The sequence below is a fragment of the Cantharellus anzutake genome (assembly GCF_015039405.1).
Source record: "Cantharellus anzutake strain C23 chromosome Unknown EI90scaffold_1, whole genome shotgun sequence".
Classification (NCBI taxonomy): Eukaryota; Fungi; Basidiomycota; class Agaricomycetes; order Cantharellales; family Hydnaceae; genus Cantharellus; species Cantharellus anzutake.
The window spans coordinates 1,641,621-1,661,000 of NW_024066951.1; the positions used below are offsets into that span (position 1 = coordinate 1,641,621).

General features: G+C 48.2%; 1 non-coding gene across 1 annotated transcript; it reads right to left on the reverse strand.

Annotated features, from left to right (window-relative positions):
- Positions 1–1,740: 1,740 nt before the first annotated feature.
- On the reverse strand, positions 1,741–1,814 carry EI90DRAFT_t8. Its single transcript has one exon. It is a non-coding gene; the product is annotated as a tRNA-Ala (tRNA).
- Between the last annotated feature and the right edge of the window lie 17,566 nt (positions 1,815–19,380).

A 19,380-nucleotide genomic window follows, 5' to 3' on the forward strand; every position in this document is an offset into this window, starting at 1 on the left:
TCTAAACAACAATAAACACCCCCCAACGATCTCACCTGACGTATAGATCGTCTATGGATAAAATTCTATATTGACTTTACTATGATTTCTAGTCAATATTACACCTAGATATACCACTTTTCAGTAGGACGTGATTTTCCTGATAATTTACTGAAGGAAAACTACTAATTAAATAATTCTGCAATAAAAGTTACTCAATACAGGAGTGACCAAACTGCTCTTTCTATCGCTTAGAGTGCATGCTAGTTATCTAGCAGGTTCAGGATCGCTCACTTTTCTCCTGTGGTGTGATAACCAAGTATTGCTGAGAGATTATTCAATTAAGAAGTCCCTCCACCAAATTCTCACTAATTCTCACTATGACACTTTTGTTCAGCTGTGTCTAACTGACCCTAACTCACGCTTAGAGTGACGTGTTAGTTTTATATTAGCTAACAACTAATATTTGCTTTTATCTTTTGGAGCAAACGAACCAACCACTGGTGAGGAGAATTAAACTTTTATTTCTACCTGAGGTTTGAGAGGGGGCAGAAGCGGCGGCCTTTTATGCTTTTCAGAGACCTCTCTACTCCCACGCCTCGCACTAGTTACATGTGCTACATTTGTATTATAGATAGTTCTAGAATGATATAGGGGCTTGGGCTGTGTAAGCTTAATAATGGACTTAGGACATGACTCAGCAATAAGTAATTCATTTCTTTGTCTTTTGGGCCGATCTTAGCGGGATCTTGTAGCGCTGAAGCTATGCTCTACACCGCCTTAATTACGAACGGTTATCTTTAGAAATGACTCGGCTATAAAGGAACTTTCTAGACTGTTCTCTAATTGACCCCTTTTTTGTGAAGCCGCATCATTACTAATGTTCTAGAGCCTTCCCAATTAATTAACTGATCCGCAGACTTCTGAATCACTTTATGCTTATGATCCGAGATCCAGATCATTAATCATTCCTTTGTTCCGATTTATTTGAGCTTAAAATCAAAAGGTTTTGATGAATCATGGGAAAATATACAAGATCCGGTTTTTTAGCATTTTCTCCTCTTCTGATGCGATCAAAAACTGTCCGCCCGCGCCGGGGAATACTCTGTCATATGGTATTCGGTCCGCCAGACTTCCAGGCGCCAATATATTTCCCTTGAGTCACATTACTTTTTGTAAGAATTAGCAAATAAATATATATGAATTATAAGGTGTTTCGCCGTTTGAGCAATATCTCCGTCAGTTTTGAAGCTTTTAGAATGAAACAAAACCGTGGATAAGGTTAAGAAACAGTTTTTCCAGATGGTAAAAAGATTACAGTCAAAAGTTTACTGGTTCCCGAGATATTTACATTTCTTTCCCAATGTTCCTTCTTATTCTGCCGTCTATGTGCTATTTTCTTGTTGTAGGGATATATTCTTTGAATATTACACCTATGCCAGGTTCTAGGCATGCTTGTAGTAGATTAAATCTCATGCTACATGGGTGTAGATAATTTATAATGATCTTCTAATGTCTGTCCAGTCTCATAAAGATCATGAGATCTGTTAAACATCTGAACTTGTCACCTGTTTGTTGACTATTCTGATAGATCATTGTTTTCTTCTTTGAATATTATTTCTCCTACACCGGCTAATTTAATGCTTGACTTCACGTGCCCAGCTCACGTGGCAGCAACCAGATTTGGGTGTGCTTGGTGTATTCCGCAGAATGTCCACCATGTTGGAATTTGCACATGGTCTATTAGGGAAACCTAAAAGTTGGACATACTGGGAATCAAACTCCAGTCTTCTGGATTGCGAACTCAGCATGCACTGCCATTACACCATACGCCCTGTTAGGCTGAGGTGGTTATTTCAACACAATCCACGTTGGACAAATAAGCCATGACAACACACTGGTATGCGTATCTGTGTGTTCATATCTTTACAGATATATACCCTTTTGCTTTGTGTGCTGCATGTTTTACTCATTCACAATGCTCCAGCATTCCATGGTGGTAGCACCTCCCATTATTTTTGTTTCATTACTTTCTACACCCCTTCACTCCTTCACCGCACATGTTATGGAAATGGGAATTTCCCATTTTAGACTCTTATGGGTTCTGTATCACATGATTTGTATAGTAATAGAGTTTAACCAATCAATAATCAACAAAAACCCGCTGCCACACTACCTGTTCAACAACATGTTAAACCATCTGTGAAACCACCTGTAAACCCTTATGTCCAACCCCCTTCCCTATTCCTGCACCGGAACAGACAAAAATGGGCGCTTCTGGCCCCATTTTTGTAACAGTGCACGTGCGGTTACAATGTTATCTTGCTATCAACTCATACTTGCTTCCCCTATCTTCAGTGATATGGACATTGTCATATCCATCCACAGCCATCACCCTCGACCACCTCTGCTCCTCCAGATTACCTCTGCTCCTCCAGATTACCTCTGCTCCTCCGGATCACCTCTGCCCCTCCGGATCACCTCTGCTCCTCCACCACTAACCTCAGAGCCCCCAGTTTCCGCAATCACCTCCAACCCCCCAGTGGTCACCACCTCTCCAATTCAATATATTACCTACACCTCCCTAAATACGGAGCCCTGAAGCTCTCCGGACAGCCCCGACGTCCGCTAGCGCATTCCCACCTCTGCTGGGCAATTCACTTGCTTGCCCTGCAAGTCTACCTTCAGGCCTATCCCTCCTTTCCGCTTGTGGGTCATAACCCGTCATTCCATTAAACCTGCAACCCGACTTGTTGGTAATATTCAGTCGGCTAACATCTATCCCCGTTAGCTCCGCTCTGCTCGGTCCCGCTATTCACAGGCCCACCCTCGCTGTAACTATATATACTTAACTTGTACATAGGTTACACTTCAGTGATAAAATCGACTAGAGTTGATCCCCCTTTAGTTCTCATTGCCAGTAAGTAAATTAGGGCATGGACGTGTAACTTGGCACAGCGCTCCTGGTCTGAGTCACTGAGGCTGAAGCCCTCCACCATGGAGATGTATCCATCGTCTCACATCCAGTCTCTAACACTGAGCCTTTTCCTGCATTTGCTGATCTTGGGTGCATCGGTATCAGAAGAAGAAAGCAGGAAGCTCCCCCCTGACTCCCACCCGCTGTATCATATCATGGTACCTAAAGAACACTCAGCCCCTTTGTGTTATTACCAAAATCTTCACACACCTCCATCTATAGCCAAGTATATCCTCACATTGTGTAAGGGATGGACAGGGATCGGATGATGCGTGCAAAGCGCACATTTCCTTTATTCTTTATTCTTTAATATTCCTCATAATAAACAATGTATAACAACTGTATATATATATATATATATAGTGTCCAGGGTCGGGAAAAAGAGCTTAGCTCTTCTCCTCCCCCCCTATTGAATACTAGCTCCATACAGTCTACATTATCGACAGTCTGAGGATTGAGGAGTCACCAAGGCTGGTGTCAGGATCCGGACCCCAGCTGGGAGTGGCCGGAGGGCGAGGCCGAGTGTGGAAGCTGGGGTACTCTCCCCAGGTGCTAACTCCTCGAAGTCGCTGAGGGGACTGGCCTCAGCCTTCACAGGGAATGAGAAGGGTAAGCTTCTCAGCCCCCTGTGAGGCCGACACAAAAGGACCCTAGGAACTATACAGTTCCCGCTTGCTGCCGACTTTCCATAACGGGTGTGACCCGTGGGAAAGTTCTGGGCGAGCTGCTCGCCCAGAACGTTCCCACGGTTGTGGCTGTACATTTCTGGGCGAGTCGCTCACCCAGAACGTTCCCACGGGTTCGCGCGCGCGCATCATTATGTGAAACAGTGGGGGGAAGGATAAGGGGAATGGGGAAATGTGGAGAGAGGGTGGTTAGGAGAAGGGTGAGGGTGTCTGAGGGTGAGTGGGGTCAGGGCTGTGCCCTGACAGCTGGCACCCTGTCAGGAACATGTCAGACGTGTATCCAGATGATCTGCAGGGTGTGCGAAGTCGTCCGGGCTCATAAGGTCGGAGGGGCGGGACTTCAGCTTCAGTGACTTGGGTGGAGCGCTGCGCTTCATTCTTACGTTGTTGTCCCAATTTCAGACAGAAGCCTTACGATGAGGAGAAGAGTCTAGAGGGGGAATCCAAGTCAATATACGAACTGAGGTACATCCAGTGTAACCTACATGCATTATAAACACAAGTAACTAAATAGGACTGGCCCAGAAGGAGTGGTGGATCAAGCACGATATTAATGAATGAAGAAAGAGACAAATAGTTAATATCGGAAAACTTGGTCAACAAAAGGCAAGCAAGAACAATGAGTGACAAAGGAGGAACAATAGTCCGCAAGTGAACAAAAGAGAAAAGGCCATCCGGCCGTCTAGCAAGCCATCCGGCTGGTGGGCGGACAACAATGAAGCGGGCAACCTAGGTTGGAAGGTACACATGTGGGGGAGGAAGTGCAGATGAGGGTGACAGGTGGACGGATGGATGGATGGATGGTGATGATAGCAGGCAGGACGGGCCAAGTGGCACTAGGACGTGTAGATGGAAGTGACAGATATGCTGGGTCATGACACACCCCAACCAGCCTTACACATTAGGGGGTTTCACGGTTGACTAAAGTGGGCTAAACTGGATCCAAAGTGAAATCTCTAAAGTGGCATGTGAGTGACAAAACTGGACCTAAACTGCATCGAAACCGGCCACTTTGACTTGGGGCTCAAGAGCCCCAATTGGCCTAAAGTCAATTTTCTAAACTGAATCTAAACTCGGGCTTACCGCTGATAAATCTGTGAGCCCTGAGAGTGTGTCTACTATACAGTTCTTCATCCCAGATCACCTGTCCGCTTTCATCAACCCCATCACCATCATCTTGTCTCCACTGTCTCCACTGTCACCTACTCCAACATGGTCTTGGACTTCAATGGGAACTATCATAGCATAGGCTGCTAGGGACATGGAGTACGTGGCTTTTCTCTTTCTCCTTGTTCTCTTTCATGCAATTACCATGTTGCGGACACTTTGACCTCATGACAGAGCACAAACATTGCGTTCATACCACATCCATGCACTCTCCCTCAGTTCTCCAACATGAGACTGAGGTGAAAGAACATCCATTCATATTTTCCACAATCCCAACCAACCTGTGTTATGTTCATGTATTGTAGCTACATAATCATAGGTTGTAATGTCACTCATTCTCAACATCAGATTGGGCAGTGACCGGTGAGCTAGGGTGCTTCAATAAACAGGCAGATTGGATGCGGTATTGTTCATTTTGAGAGTTGCTGCAAGTGACATATGTACAATGTGAGACATGGATGAAAACAAAGGTGGAGGAAGGGTGCTGTCGGACAGTTGGATCAAATTGCAGTAACACGTGAAGGATGCAGCACTTATGCAACTCAGAGAGTTGCCCAAGCTTGTGCAGTTGTTATATAATACAGCGTGGTAACTGTCAGGGCCCGGCCTCGGACTCGGAGGCTCCCTGACCTCAGCCCTCATCTAACCTGTCCTCACACTATGCGGGGCATGAGATGTATAGTAAAAGAAAGGGAATATATACACTTGCCTATGCGGGGCATGAGATGAGAAGAAGGGTAAAGGTCTCATCTCCCCACATGGTTGCTATATAAAGGAATGGGTCACATGCCCACAACTATACAGCTCTTAGAGTTGTGTAGTGTGACCCGGAGGGAACATCCAGGTGGCAGTGCCAAGCGTGGGAACGTTCTGGGCGAGTTGCTCGCCCAGAACTGTGGCTGTGACCCGTGGGAACATTCTGGGTGAGCTGCTCGCTCAGAAAGTTCCCGCGCTATCCCGTGTGCGCATGTACACAACACACAAAGGCAACAACAAGGCAACAGTCAAAGAATAAAAGGGGGTAAAGTAGGTGGGGAGTCCAGGGCACCCTAAGGCAGGGTGCTGAACCCTGACAGTAATGGACTTAGGGGAGCTGGGACTGAGGCACTTTTGATGCACTTCAGACCAGAGCACCGTGAATGCCCTATTGCAAAGTTCTAAACTGGAGCTAAAGTCGCTCTAAACTGAGGTCTCACGTGAGCCAAAATTTGGGCCAGTTTAAATGCAATTTAGAATCCAGTTTAGACTCAGTTTAGTGTCAGGGCACACCCGCCTGACCCGGGCCCACCCGGGCCCACCCGGCCACACCACACCCGCTCCCCGCTGTCTATCCCCCTCCCCCTCCTTCCTCCCTCTCCTCCCCCCTCTTTTCCCCTTTTCTTTCCCCTTTCTTTATTTCATTCTTCTCATCTTCCTCTTCCTGTTTATTTCTTTCTATCTACATGGACCACCTTCCCTTGTATCGATGTACTATTGACCCGTCCGGCCCACACACCCCGGACGGCTTCCCGCTGTGCCCAGCACGTGCGCATGTAGCGGACGCTCTCGGGATCCCCCACGGGGACACCCGGATGCCTGCGGCTGCCTCCGAGGATGACGTGGCACCTGTCATGTGACTCAAGCCGCATGTACATAAATGTACCTGAAGTGGGAACCGAAGAAGTAACCTTCTTCTCACATTCTCCACTTCAGGTAAGTAGTATAGTTTTCCTCTTTAATAATAATAACACATTCTCCACTTCAGTCTGAGTGGCCAGGGACCACTGTCCCGGATCGGGCCCGCCAGTACGCACGCCCGCTCCACACCCCGCGACGGCCTCAGTGCCGGGCATTACCCCCGGGCCCTCTCGACCCCGGACGCGTCCCTGACATTTAGCCAACTGTGAAACCCCATATTGCCTATAGGCTTCGTTCCCTGCATTATTCTCAGGGCCCACATCCACAATGTTTTCATTGCCCAATGAGGTGATCTGGACAAAATGAACACCTTGAAAAAGGATTGTGTGTGTGAGATATTCCTCTTCTTTGGCGGCTTCTAGTTTGGCATAAAAGTCCTCAAGTGTAGGCAGAGTTTTGACAGTATTCAAAATTCTGTCCTGTGCTTCTGCCCATTCCCTATGCTGTCAGGCATCAAGACATGAGGCACAGGCAGAGGATGGGTAGGCCGGAACTGGTCAAGACCTTTGGTTTTCCAGCAGCAGTGACAGAACATTGAAGAAATTCATGTTGCCAGCACTATAGACTTATGTCATGAATTCAACTAATGTAAACTGGGTGACTGGATGAATGACATAAAATGGACAAGCTGTCAGGGACAGTGCAGGAGAGGTGGGGGCAGCGCTGGCGGCTCGGGCGGTAGTGGGGTAGCGGGGCGGTATAGCGGACAGCCCTCCCTCAGACTCATGTCCCTCCACAGCTTCTTAGGCTGAAGCAGAAAGTGTATTGTTATTAGGATGAAGGGCTAAACTGTCAGGGACGCGTCCGGGGTCGAGAGGGCCCGGGGGTAATGCCCGGCACTGAGGCCGTCGTGGGGTGTGGAGCGGGCGTGCGTACTGGCGGGCCCGGTCCGGGACAGTGGTCCCTGGCCACTCAGACTGAAGTGGAGAATGTGTTATTATTATTAAAGAGGAAAACTATACTACTTACCTGAAGTGGAGAATGTGAGAAGAAGGTTACTTCTTCGGTTCCCACTTCAGGTACATTTATGTACATGCGGCTTGAGTCACATGACAGGTGCCACGTCATCCTCGGAGGCAGCCGCAGGCATCCGGGTGTCCCCGTGGGGGATCCCGAGAGCGTCCGCTACATGCGCGCGTGCTGGGCACAGCGGGAAGCCGTCCGGGGTGTGTGGGCCGGACGGGTCAATAGTACATCGATACAAGGGAAGGTGGTCCGTGTAGATAGAAAGAAATAAACAGGAAGAGGAAGATGAGAAGAATGAAATAAAGAAAGGGGAAAGAAAAGGGGAAAAGAGGGGGGAGGAGAGGGAGGAAGGAGGGGGGAGGGGGATAGACAGCGGGGAGCGGGTGTGGTGTGGCCGGGTGGGCCCGGGTGGGCCCAGGTCAGGCGGGTGTGCCCTGACATAAACTAAGTTAGGGTACTTGCCTGAAGCAGAAAGTGAGAAGAAGGTTACTTCTTCGGTTCTGCTTTTATATACAGGTGGGAATCGGTCATGTGAGGGTGCCATGTCACCCCCAGATGGGGCCAGGATATTGCGGGTGGCTCCGTGGGTGATCCCAAGTGCCAGAGAGAAGAGAAATACAAGTAGAGGGGCAGGGTGCATCCGGCGGCACGGTACCCCTGCTACCTGGCATCGGATGCATTGTCACAGCCATGCATTCCGGCCCATTAGCCGCCCGAGCCCATTCCCACTATGCGAGCGTGAGTGCGAGCCCTGACCTCAGCCCTATTCTCCCTGAGGACTCCCTGCTCACTCCCCTGCTTGCCCCTAGGCTCCCCTGCACCTGGCCGACTCCCCCACAGCCACACCAACCTCCCTGCCCCAAGTCCGCCTCTGGCACTGTGCCCAGCGCGACTCCTCTACCCTGCCCACTTGGCCCCTACAGGGCCGCTACCATTCCCGCACCCGACTCTGGCCCAACTCCGAGTCCAGCGCCACTATGATACCATCGCCACTATCACGGCCCTACGCTCCTTCCTTTATTTATCTGTTATTGTTTGTTTTGACCTGTTAGAGATGGGCGGAAACGGACGACTCCGGAGTGGAATCGGAGACTTAGCGTGGAGGGACCTTGGCCTCAGCGACTCAAGCGGAGCGCTGTGCCATTGCTGTTTGTCCATTTGGTCCTTAATTTCACAGTAGGTGAGCAGGAAGTCTCTTGGGGGCATTTCAGGTCGATTTCGGACTGAAAACAGACGAGTATGTACAAGCGCCGATATATAAGGAAGGGGCAAAAGCACAAGGAGAAACAAAGGGTGACCGAATCGGAACGAAGACGTCCGAACGGGAACAAAGGGTTAGAGGGAGCGGAGCGGTACCGAAGGTCATAAGGCAAGACCTGTGATACATCCGAAAGGAGGTAGAGTGGGCGAGGCCCAGAGGGGCAGGAGGATGAGGGGAAGTGGGGGTGATGACTAACTGGCTAGAATAGAAAGAAGCAGTAGTCCAAATAGGGATGAGGGGGAATTGCGAGAAATACATTACAAACGGCGAGAGTGCCGGAGGCGGTCCGCGAAGCTCGGGGGTTGCGGAGCTTACGGAGGTTACGGAGGCGGGGTTGGAAGTCCGAGGAATATTGGCAATGGTGTTCACGTAGTATGAGGTCACCAATGCAATGGACTAAGACCGAGGTGGAGTCAAAGTCCGAGGTATGGACTATGACGGAGGCTCGGAGTAAGGTACGAACGGTGTCCGAGTGTGAAGTACGGAACAGCGGTGGATGGTCGTAACTTGGCGGAAGGGTGGCGGAGGAATGAGAGAGGGGAAGGTAAGGAAGAGTAGTCAGGTCCGAAGGTGGATATCGGAACGGACGGAGATGGCGTAGGAGAGGTAAGAGGAGGGGTGTGTTGCCGAGACCGAAGGTGAGTATCGGAAAGGCAGCGGTAGGTTATGACTCCGGAGGTGAAGAGGGTGGAGGTCCGGAAGTCGGGTCGGGGTCGGGTATGCACGGATATGACATGACCCTCGGTCATTGCCAGCCGCTGTGCAGCCAACCCCACTCCTTATTCATTCATGTTTGCTTCCGGGCCCTTCGGCCTTCGGACCGGGTCCGCTCCCATTCATTCTTTCCTCCTATATATATCCTGTATACTACATTATAGTACTTTAGCTCTAATATCGATTTGACCACGACCCCCAAGTCCTGACCCCAGCAAGGCAACCCCAGTAAGTCTGAAATGAGGGCCAAGAGACAGCTAGGGGGCACAGCACTCCTTTAGAGTCGCTGAGGCCAAATGCCCTACCCTTGGGCCTTGTTCACAGCATCACGACCATCGTGGCCTGCAACGGCGACCTTCGGTGCCGACCCCGGACCAGTGTCTAACATGCATCCAGGCTACAGGTATGAAGGAGAAGGTCATCCGTGTAGAGAAAGAAGGAAAGGAAAGGGAGATGGAAAGCAAGGAAGACAGACAGGAGAGGGAGAAGGAGGCAGCGCAGCGCAGTGTGCCCTGACATGTCAGGGCACACCCGCCCGACCCGCCCCGACCTGGGCCCACCTCACCCAGTACCTCTTCTCTCATCCTGCACCCTTCCTTCCTGTTGGACCTCATGTGACCCAAGCTGCATGTATATAAACACACCTGGGGTGGGAACCGAAGAAGTAACCTTCTTCTCAACATTCCCACTTCAGGTAAGTAGTATAGTTTCCCTTTTAATAATAACTCAACATTCCCACTTCAGTCTAAGTGGCCAGGGATTGTTGTCCCACATTGGGTCTGCCAGTATGCACACCTGATCTACCCCCTGTGAGGTCCTCAGCACCGGACGCTACATGCAGACCGCTTCGACCCCGGATGCGTCCCTGACATGACACAAGCCTGGTATCAAACCCAGGACCTCTAGTGTGCATCCATACACTACTTGCCCATTATGCCAGGGAGGTTACTCCATCCCTGATGTGTTAGATCGGGCGGATTTGGACGACTCCGGAATGGAATCGGAGACTTAGTGTGGAAGGACCTTGGCCTCAGCAACTCATGCGGAGCGCTGTGCCATTGCTGGTTGTCCTAGGGGTCCCTAATTTCGGATCTAGCAGAGGGGAAGTCTCTTAGGGGGAATCAAGTCGATTTCGGACTGAGGTTACAAGTTACTATGTACATTGTATATAAGGAGGGGTCCGGAATCAAAAGGAGCAAGGGTACTCTGAAAGCAGACAAAGGGAGCTGGAAGGAGGAACAACACCGAGGGTCAAGTGTTTGACTCAATGGTGTTTCCCAAAGGAGGAGTGAAGGGCCAAGGCCCAAGGAGGAAGGGAGGAGGAAGGGAGTGGGGAATGGCCAGCTGACTGAATAGAAAGAAAGCAGCAGCCCAAATAGGAATGAGGGAGAATAGCGGAATTGAATGGAGCAATGCAATAGTTGCAAGGTCTGACATAAGTCCGGAAAGTCCGAACTCGGAAGTTAAACTCCGGAATATTGGCAAACGTAATTAAATGGAATGAGCTAACCAATACAATGGGTATAAGCGGAGGTGGGGTCTAAGTCCGAGGTCGGAGCTAAGACCGGAGGTTCCGGAGACGGAGACGCAACCGGGATTCCGGAGCGGAGGTCCGGAGTCGGGAGCATAGGTGTTGTGTGCTCATCTGGAAGGTGTCGAGGATGAGGTTGGGCCTGGAATGTTCCGGAGTCGGACCGAAGGTGGTGTTGGAGCCGGAGGTGGGATAACCTCTTGGAAGTCAGCAAGGAGGGGGTGGCAGAAGGGAAGTAGGACTCTGGAAGTCAGGTTCAGAGTTCCGGGAGCCCGGAGCGGAGGTCAGGATTGTACAGATATGACACTGATGGTTATTCCAACAAACATAAGATGTGGAGAATGAGCTGAGCTGGATTTTTGGGGTTATAGCGGCAATGTACACAATGTAAACAAGGACAATTATGGATAATATTTCAAAATATGGAGGCAAATAGAGCAAATAAACAAAAGATATTCAAGAAAAAGTCCAGTGCATGTGCAAGGACATGTGACCTATTGTCTGTTCCACTATGGGGTGTTACTAGGTTTACTGGGGTCGGGGGCGCAGAGTCCAAGTCCAATTTCCCATGCTCAGTTTCTAATTTTGATTCCAGATCACGTGCACTTTGACTCCCAAGCCTCAACATGCTATCCCATGATGATGGCAAAGTGTATTGTCCTCATTGCAAACAAAGGGTTTCCTCTCATACCTTTAGACATCATCATAATGCTCATATGCCACATCCTGTCAATCCATTGGACAATTCCAGTGACATGCCACCCCAGCTTGAGGTGGATTCTGAACCAGGTTATCTCAGCCTGGAATAGCTTTCTCTGGGTTTTGGCCATTTCTTAATGCCAACTCTGGGGGTATCCCAAACCCACCACAGACTGATGAAAGCACAGCTTCAAAATAATTCCATCATGACTCCAAACTTCCAAGTTCTGGTGCTATATAGAAATACCCACGTTCATTTCATGCAAGAGAATGGTATTGTATATACACATTTTAATTGCTAGGCACTAGTCTTGCCTGGTCCGCACTGCAATCAACAATGGCCCATTGTTGAACGGTACCATATTTGAACCTACCAACCATAGCGCAAACATGAGGTCAACAAATTTGACACTCGGCCCTTGAGTGGACAATGTAACTGGATAGGATGCAGAAGATATTGCACTGTTAATCCCTTCAAGCACACATGTTACAACTGCAAGGAGATGTTGGCAAGCGGGAAGGAGGTTGTTTGGTGGAATTACACATTCAAGGATGAGTTGAAGTTGTCCGCAGTGATCATTTTCACCACCACATGTGTCCAGATTTTCGCCTTCATATCGGAATATCAACAAAAACCGTGGTTACCCCAGTCAAAGACTGCTGCACAGAATCCGAGTGCGACGACCCAAGTTGTTTGCCAACCAGGTTTTTTCCACGGAACAAAATGCCATAGGTAAAACACTGCGATTTAGTAAACAAGTTGACAGCCTCCAGCTTGATCGGCCCCCTTCCCACAGTCACTTGGGCCAGTGTACGAAACCTGCAATCCAGTATCCCTGATCTCCACATCCTCATCAGCATTCTCAGTCATTCCTTGCCCAGGAGGTTTTTTTTCTCCAATTTTTTTCGCAAAGACCCAGCAGGTGCCCTTCCCTTACCCTTATTTTCAGGATCGGGTGGTCCCATCAGAGCTCCAAACAAACGTTTCCGTTTTGAACTTGGTGCAGCAACGTTTGAGACGTTGTAGGCAGGATAATCGCCCACGCACAGACTCAGCTTGGATACCCGTTTTCACGACTATAAAACCACTTCCATTCATGCGACAACTCGGTACGGAATTTGGTACCTAAAAATATTCCTAATTCGTACGATTCTGACGATACCAAGAACGCCCCAATCGGTCGAGATTTGACGGAGTTCTGCATTGAACAGGTTAGGCACGGAAAGTCACGAGTATGTGCGGGCGTGGGAATCTCAAGTGGCAACCCAGAATTCCAGCCTCACTCGTTCCCACAACGTCTAATAAATTGGTAAAAATGCTTATCGGCTGCATGAGAGTTATCTCCGGCTGAATTTCCAGTTTCGGCTCATAATTCCGTAAATCCGTTGAGATATTGCTTATTTTCTTTTATTTTCATATTTCACCATCATTTCAGTTATTGATCAATATTCTTTTATTGATACTGTTACCCTTTTTTATTATTTCGCCTAATAAGGTATCCAGGTGCCATATGGTACCAATATTCCCCATCTATTCTTTCTAAAAATAATTATTAGATATAATCCTGTACATACCGGATTTTGAAAAGAAGTTCTCCCCTCCCCCATTTTCTCTAAGGCGCTAGGACACATCAGAGTTAGTGTGAGTGTGTCAGGAATTCCAACAGTAGGAGTAAGGGCAGTCGTCTAGCCCACAAAGAGTGGGTAGTGGATACTGAGCCCGGACCTTGCGGAATTTCTGGAGAATTTCCTGGAGTTTTAGGATCGAGGCCAGTGGAGAAAGAAGTTTTTGTGGAGAGTTTCCCCCACGAGCTTGGTTGGCGCTGAGAGCCACTAGCTCTCTTGCAACATCGGAGTCAGCCGCCATGACAGGTAAAGCACCCAAGTATGTAATGTTCTCAATCATCCAGTGAGTGCGTTTGGCAGAGTCCATCATCCATTTTGCCTGGACGCCCACATTAGAACCTGGGCAGGGAACATGAAAGTTGTTGAAATGATGATTGGAGTCATCAAAGTGCAGGCACACTTCGAAGTGCAACTGTGCCTTATCCTGAAACAAAAGTGAGTAACTTGTTAAGCTCAACCGAAGTCTTATCTACCTTTGCACTATATGTGCCCACATTTAGTCCAAATTCATGTGTACTCCCATCCGCAATCGTCCTCACTTGACCAACAAAGTGAGCAGTTGCTAGTCGAGCACTCAATGGCTCAAGTTCATCAGCCCGAATCCCGATGTTCTCTACCATAGTTGCATCAATAATCATATTAGGGCCATTGATGGCTTCTTGACCTTCATTAATGATGATCAAAGCGCTGGCCACATATGCCACTACGTCCTCCTCGGCATTGTCTTTCATGGGCAATTGAGTGTAGACTGACAGCTGTCAGGGCACACCCGCCTGACCCTGCGCCGCACCCCACGCTGCACTGCACTACTCCGCTTCCCCTGCTATCACTCCACATCCCTCCTTTCCCATTTTCCCCCTTTCTCTCTATTTCTATTCTATGGTCGATTTCCCTTTTCTCCATGTACCACTACATACCTAACCCCGCTCCCCTGATTGCCGCACGCGCCGCGCACACTCCCACCTACTGAGCGGCCACCTCTGGGATCTCCCACGGAGACACCCAGGGAGGTGCAGCTGTGTGCAGAGATGACGCGGCTTCCTCCACATGACCCTAGCCACATGTATATAATAGCGCCTGGGGTGGGAACAGAAGAAGCAGCCTTCTTCTCAACTTCCCACTTCAGGTAAGTACCATAGCTTTTCCCCTTTAATGATAATGCAACTTCCCACTTCAGACTAAGTGGTCAGGGACACTCACCCCACAACAGGACCACCGCTACGCATAGCCGACATCTGTCCCATCAAGTCCCTTGCGCTGGGACCTTGCCGCTTTCAGAGCTGTCCCTGACAACAGCCCAATTTCACACACATTCGGTTCATCCATAGGTCCTTCCCCTGCCAAACACATGACAAAAGTTGATCTCACACCGTCTAGCATAGCACCTGAGCACACTGGGAAGATTCCACTGATTGAACTGGAGGCCATTACACAGCAAAGAGTAGTAAGTGAGTAGTAAGTTTGTTGATCCTTTGCTGGATGCATTCTGCAAGTCCTAAATTTCTGTTTTATACACCTCAGACTGACCATGGTTGATTCATGAACTGTCAAGTTCACTCCACATTTGACCTGCAATCCCTATTCTCACAACCGCTGGCCCCAGCTTTCATATCCGCTGCATTGCATGTCGCACTCATAATCCATCCACACCCGCATTTGGTCGATTCATGACTTAGGCACGATCCACCTTTCAACCCCTCATTTTACTCCACGTCTCACTTGTGATTTCCCCACATCCGCGATCGGTTGATGCATGACTTAGGAACCACCTTTCAACTTCTCATTAAACAAATGCCCAATCCTTTAAACAAAATAGACATAACCATTTTTCACCACCCATCATATCTACATAACTAAATCCCTCCACTTGTTGTGTCTAGCAAGTCCCATTAATGTCAACCCAAAAGTCTTTTGTATACTACATTCGCCATGTCTGATTTTGACCCGGGCAAGAACAGCATCCCATGGGATCTATGTCGCACACGGCTTAGGGCAGTGTATAGTTGCCCATGTGCAAAGACATCTTCCCTGCAATCAATCACCACTCGATCCAGAGTCAGACCCTGGCAACTGTTAAACATAGTGGAGTAAGCTAACTTGAGTGGGAACTGTTTTCGATGGACTGTATATTTTGCATAGTTCGGTTTAAAGTCAAAGTTGATTTGGGGGATTAGATGTGTTCTTCAACTCTCAGACTGTCAATTTAGAACTTGGACTTCGATCCAACGTGCCATGGAATTAACAATAAGAATGCGTTGATTCTTGACCAAACCCCTAGGAACTGAGAGGTTCCTCATCAACACACAAATCATGCCTCGTTTTAGTCTCAACTTGTGGTTTGGTGCTTCATTCAAGGTGATCATAGCCAGATAGCCGGGGTCCGCTGCAACATGGTCATCGTTGATAGTACCATCGTCATCCACTACAGAGTCGTAGCTGAAGTGGATTGCTACAAACTAAATTGAAACGAAATTTACTCAAATGGTAAAGTACTCACATATGTTACCTGGTAGCCTCTCCAGAATTGCCATGTTGAAGTCTTCAACTAAGGCATTTAACGGAGTCAGAAACGCTCTCTGCACTGCAGTATGTGGTGTGGATAGGATCTCATCTGGAAAGAGAAACGATTGGACTGAAGACATGTCCTCAGTATGTGAAAAGAAGGTAGAAAGATCAAGTCAAGTTCCTGAATAATCCTCCCCAACACTATCTATGAACTGCGATAAACCGGGATCCAACGCACTATGCATTGGAAGAACCAACTCTAAGTGGGTAAATAAACTCCAAACAGACCAACTTAGAATCAATGTGCAAAAAGTTGCCATTTCTGTTCCAAATTTGACAATGGGTGCAACTTGGCAAAAGTCACCGACCCCAACTACAGTTTTCCCTCCAAACGGAAGGTCCAATCCCATGATCCTTCAGCAAACATCATCAATCACTTCCACCACACCCACGTTAAGCAAAGCAATTTTGTCGATAATGAAGAAAGGCGCAATTTTGATCAGATCTGTGTGTTTCGAATTCAGTTGCAGACTTGAGACAATATCACTATCATCCTTAACCACAGGGATTAAGAAACCACCATGTGCTGTCCAAGCACAATCGTAATTCAATGCAGCTAATGCAGTGGCACCGACAACAAAGGGCAAATCGCCTCGACTCCATGCATAGTGAAGAAGAGCTTCACATACATGAGTTTTTCCCCGACCCACATGCCCAGTCAGAAAGAAGAAAGAGTGCGCTTCCTCAGTATGTTCATATATTGCATTGAACAGTGCAGAGTAAGCGTTCCACTGTTCTGGCATAAAGGAAGCCACCATTTGGGTGCTTTTTCCCTGTAGAGCACCTCACAGTGGACAGAAATGATCTAGTTGAGCGGAAATTTCAGCAGAACAAAGAGTCACTTGAGGGAGATCAAAGTCAAGTGTGGATTTGCCTCTTTCCTGCAGTAATTTTTGAATTTCCAGCAGGGCACGCATCTTTGCAGATTCATTGATCGGACTGTTGACATTCCCTGCAAAGTCTCATGCCAAGTCATCACCAAATTTTTCCCAAAGGGGAATCACAGGCGAGCCTTCAGTGATCAGCAACACAAATAGGAAACACAATTGTGCTGGTGATTTAAAATCCGCCACTGCATCCTGTAAAGCACTGAGACCTTCAGAGTCGGTTGCAAATAGTCCAGCGGCTTGAGTGGCTTGCTGAAAAGAAGGATGGAGCACACCATCAATGCAGCGTAAAGTTTCGAAGGATCTTGCTGGAAAGACCAACAGTAAAGCCTGAATGTAAAAGATTTTGCCCATCCCTGGCCTCACTGATTGAATCCTCCAAATATGACATTTTTTCCGTTTCACTGCAATTCGAGGAGGAACATTTGGCAATGAGGCACTTTCCCTCCAGTACTGGATCGATGAGTTCAGCAAATCCTTTCTCAGTACGAAAACTTGTAATATTCCAGGAAATGAATGTTGTCGAAGATTGGGTCCACAGGATGATTGAGGTACAAACAATTCTTCATAGATACCATTAACAACCATAAGAGATATATTGGATCTTAGTGCAGCTGCAGTGCCGCCACCAGGATCGTAGAGGAACCAATTTGCAGGATGGCCACCTCGAAGGCTCGGCATGATGCGGTGATATGTTCGACCAGTTACACATAAAGAATAAGGGCCTAATAAAAGAAAGTCAAGATAGATCACCAGTGGTGCTAAAAAAACACACCTTGGAATGAATGAAACTCACTGGATACTCCTTGTGCACTGAGGTTGAAGAGATAGTTCAGTGATCAGGAGCCTTCACCAGCATCTGTGGGGAAATTATTTGCAACCGAAACGAGAAAATTGGGCAAAGGTGGTAGAGGAGGCAGCACTTTGGAGCCATTTCGACAACACCAACCCAAATATTCACTTTCTAGCAGGAGCACACCACAGTATTGACACAGTACTGACCACCATCGTGAAAGAATAGGATTGGGTTGATGAGAGGCAAAAAGCCGCCAGTGCTCGGAACAGCTGAGGGAAGGATTGATGGGTGCCAAAGAGCCATCAGATCCATTGGCATGATTGGGAGTGGATGAAGAAGCAGGTGGGTTACTAGGGGTGCCGAAGTTCATAAAGGACCGGTTCGAACCGGTCCCGGACCAGGGACCGAACCACGGTTCGGTTCAGGCTTGGTCCTGTGGCGGTTCAGTTCTGGTCCTCTAGGTTGAGAGGAAAATCCGAACCGGTCCCAAACCAAACCGGACTGCAGGACCGCTGAAGATTTCAATCTTATATCATGTACATATAAGCTGCAGAAGCATTAATAAAATATTTCATTTGCAATTTTACAGTGTTGAGTTTACATTCGGGGTTGGCCAAGAAATCGCTATACAACTTTGCCGTCACAACTTGTTAAATCCTACTAATGGAGACACTCTCTGGTGGTGAAAGTGGGTGGCACATGGACCCTGAAAACCCAATGCTGGGTCCAGATGGTAATTTGCGTGATGCTGCTGATAAACTGGATCAATTTTTTTATGTTGGAAGAACGACCTCGAAACCCATATTTACATATATTTGTATTGTATACCTTCCTAATTAAGAGTCCACCATATTCTTGTCCAGCCGCCCTCAACTTAGTTTTCTCTATAGGTTATGAGCCCAGGCGGCTCGCCTGGACAAGCTTAGGTATCAAGGAAGTCCGCCCGACTCTCGTGGCAGTTGGTCAAAGTGCAGTTGACCGCCTTCATAAGTCCTCAGCGGAGGCAGGGGCAATCCCCCGTATCTTAAGTCCCATGCAGCATTTGTCAAGTCCTGTACACCAGGCATCCTTTTAAGTCCTTTAAGGCATTGTTTTTGGGCACTGAAGTCCAGCCTGGCGCCCAACATTAAGGCCGGTGTGTGGCATTCTTCAAGTTTGTGTTGGGCATGCAAGTCCAGTCCGGCGCCCATTTTTAAGGTCGGACTTGGCACCCCTTCATCACCCCCTTGCTCTAAGTCCTTAGACAGGCATGCAATACTCCTTATTTCCCCTTCCACTCCTTGCCACGAAATTTGCTTCTCACGGCCACCGGAAATTTCCCTTCAGAGGGTGAAATTTTCTTCAAACTGCTTGCTTCCCACTCTTAATTTTTCACTTCCCACATGCCCGCTTCTACCCCCTTTGACAAACTCAATGACGACAATTACATGGCCTGGGCAATGTATATGAAGGCCTATCTGGTAAAGGACCTTTGGAACGTTGTATATGGTGGACAGCCATGGTACATCAATTTGGAGGCTAACACCCCAAATTGAGGGTGAGTGTTGGAATAACCATCAGGGATGGAGTAACCTCCCTGGCATAACGGACGAGTAGTGTATGGATGCACGCTAGAGGTCCTGGGTTCGATACCAGGCTTGTCCATTTTATGTCATTTGTCCAGTCACCTGGTTTACCTCAGTTGAATTCATGACATAAGTCTATAGCGCTAGCAGTGTTGAATTTCTTCAGTTTATAGCCCTTCGGACATCTGACCCCATTGCCCCCCAATTCTGAAGGCTACAACCCAAATGATGATTTGCCGACTATTCATCGCACTCCTAGGCCCAAGTGGATTGTGAAGCAAATC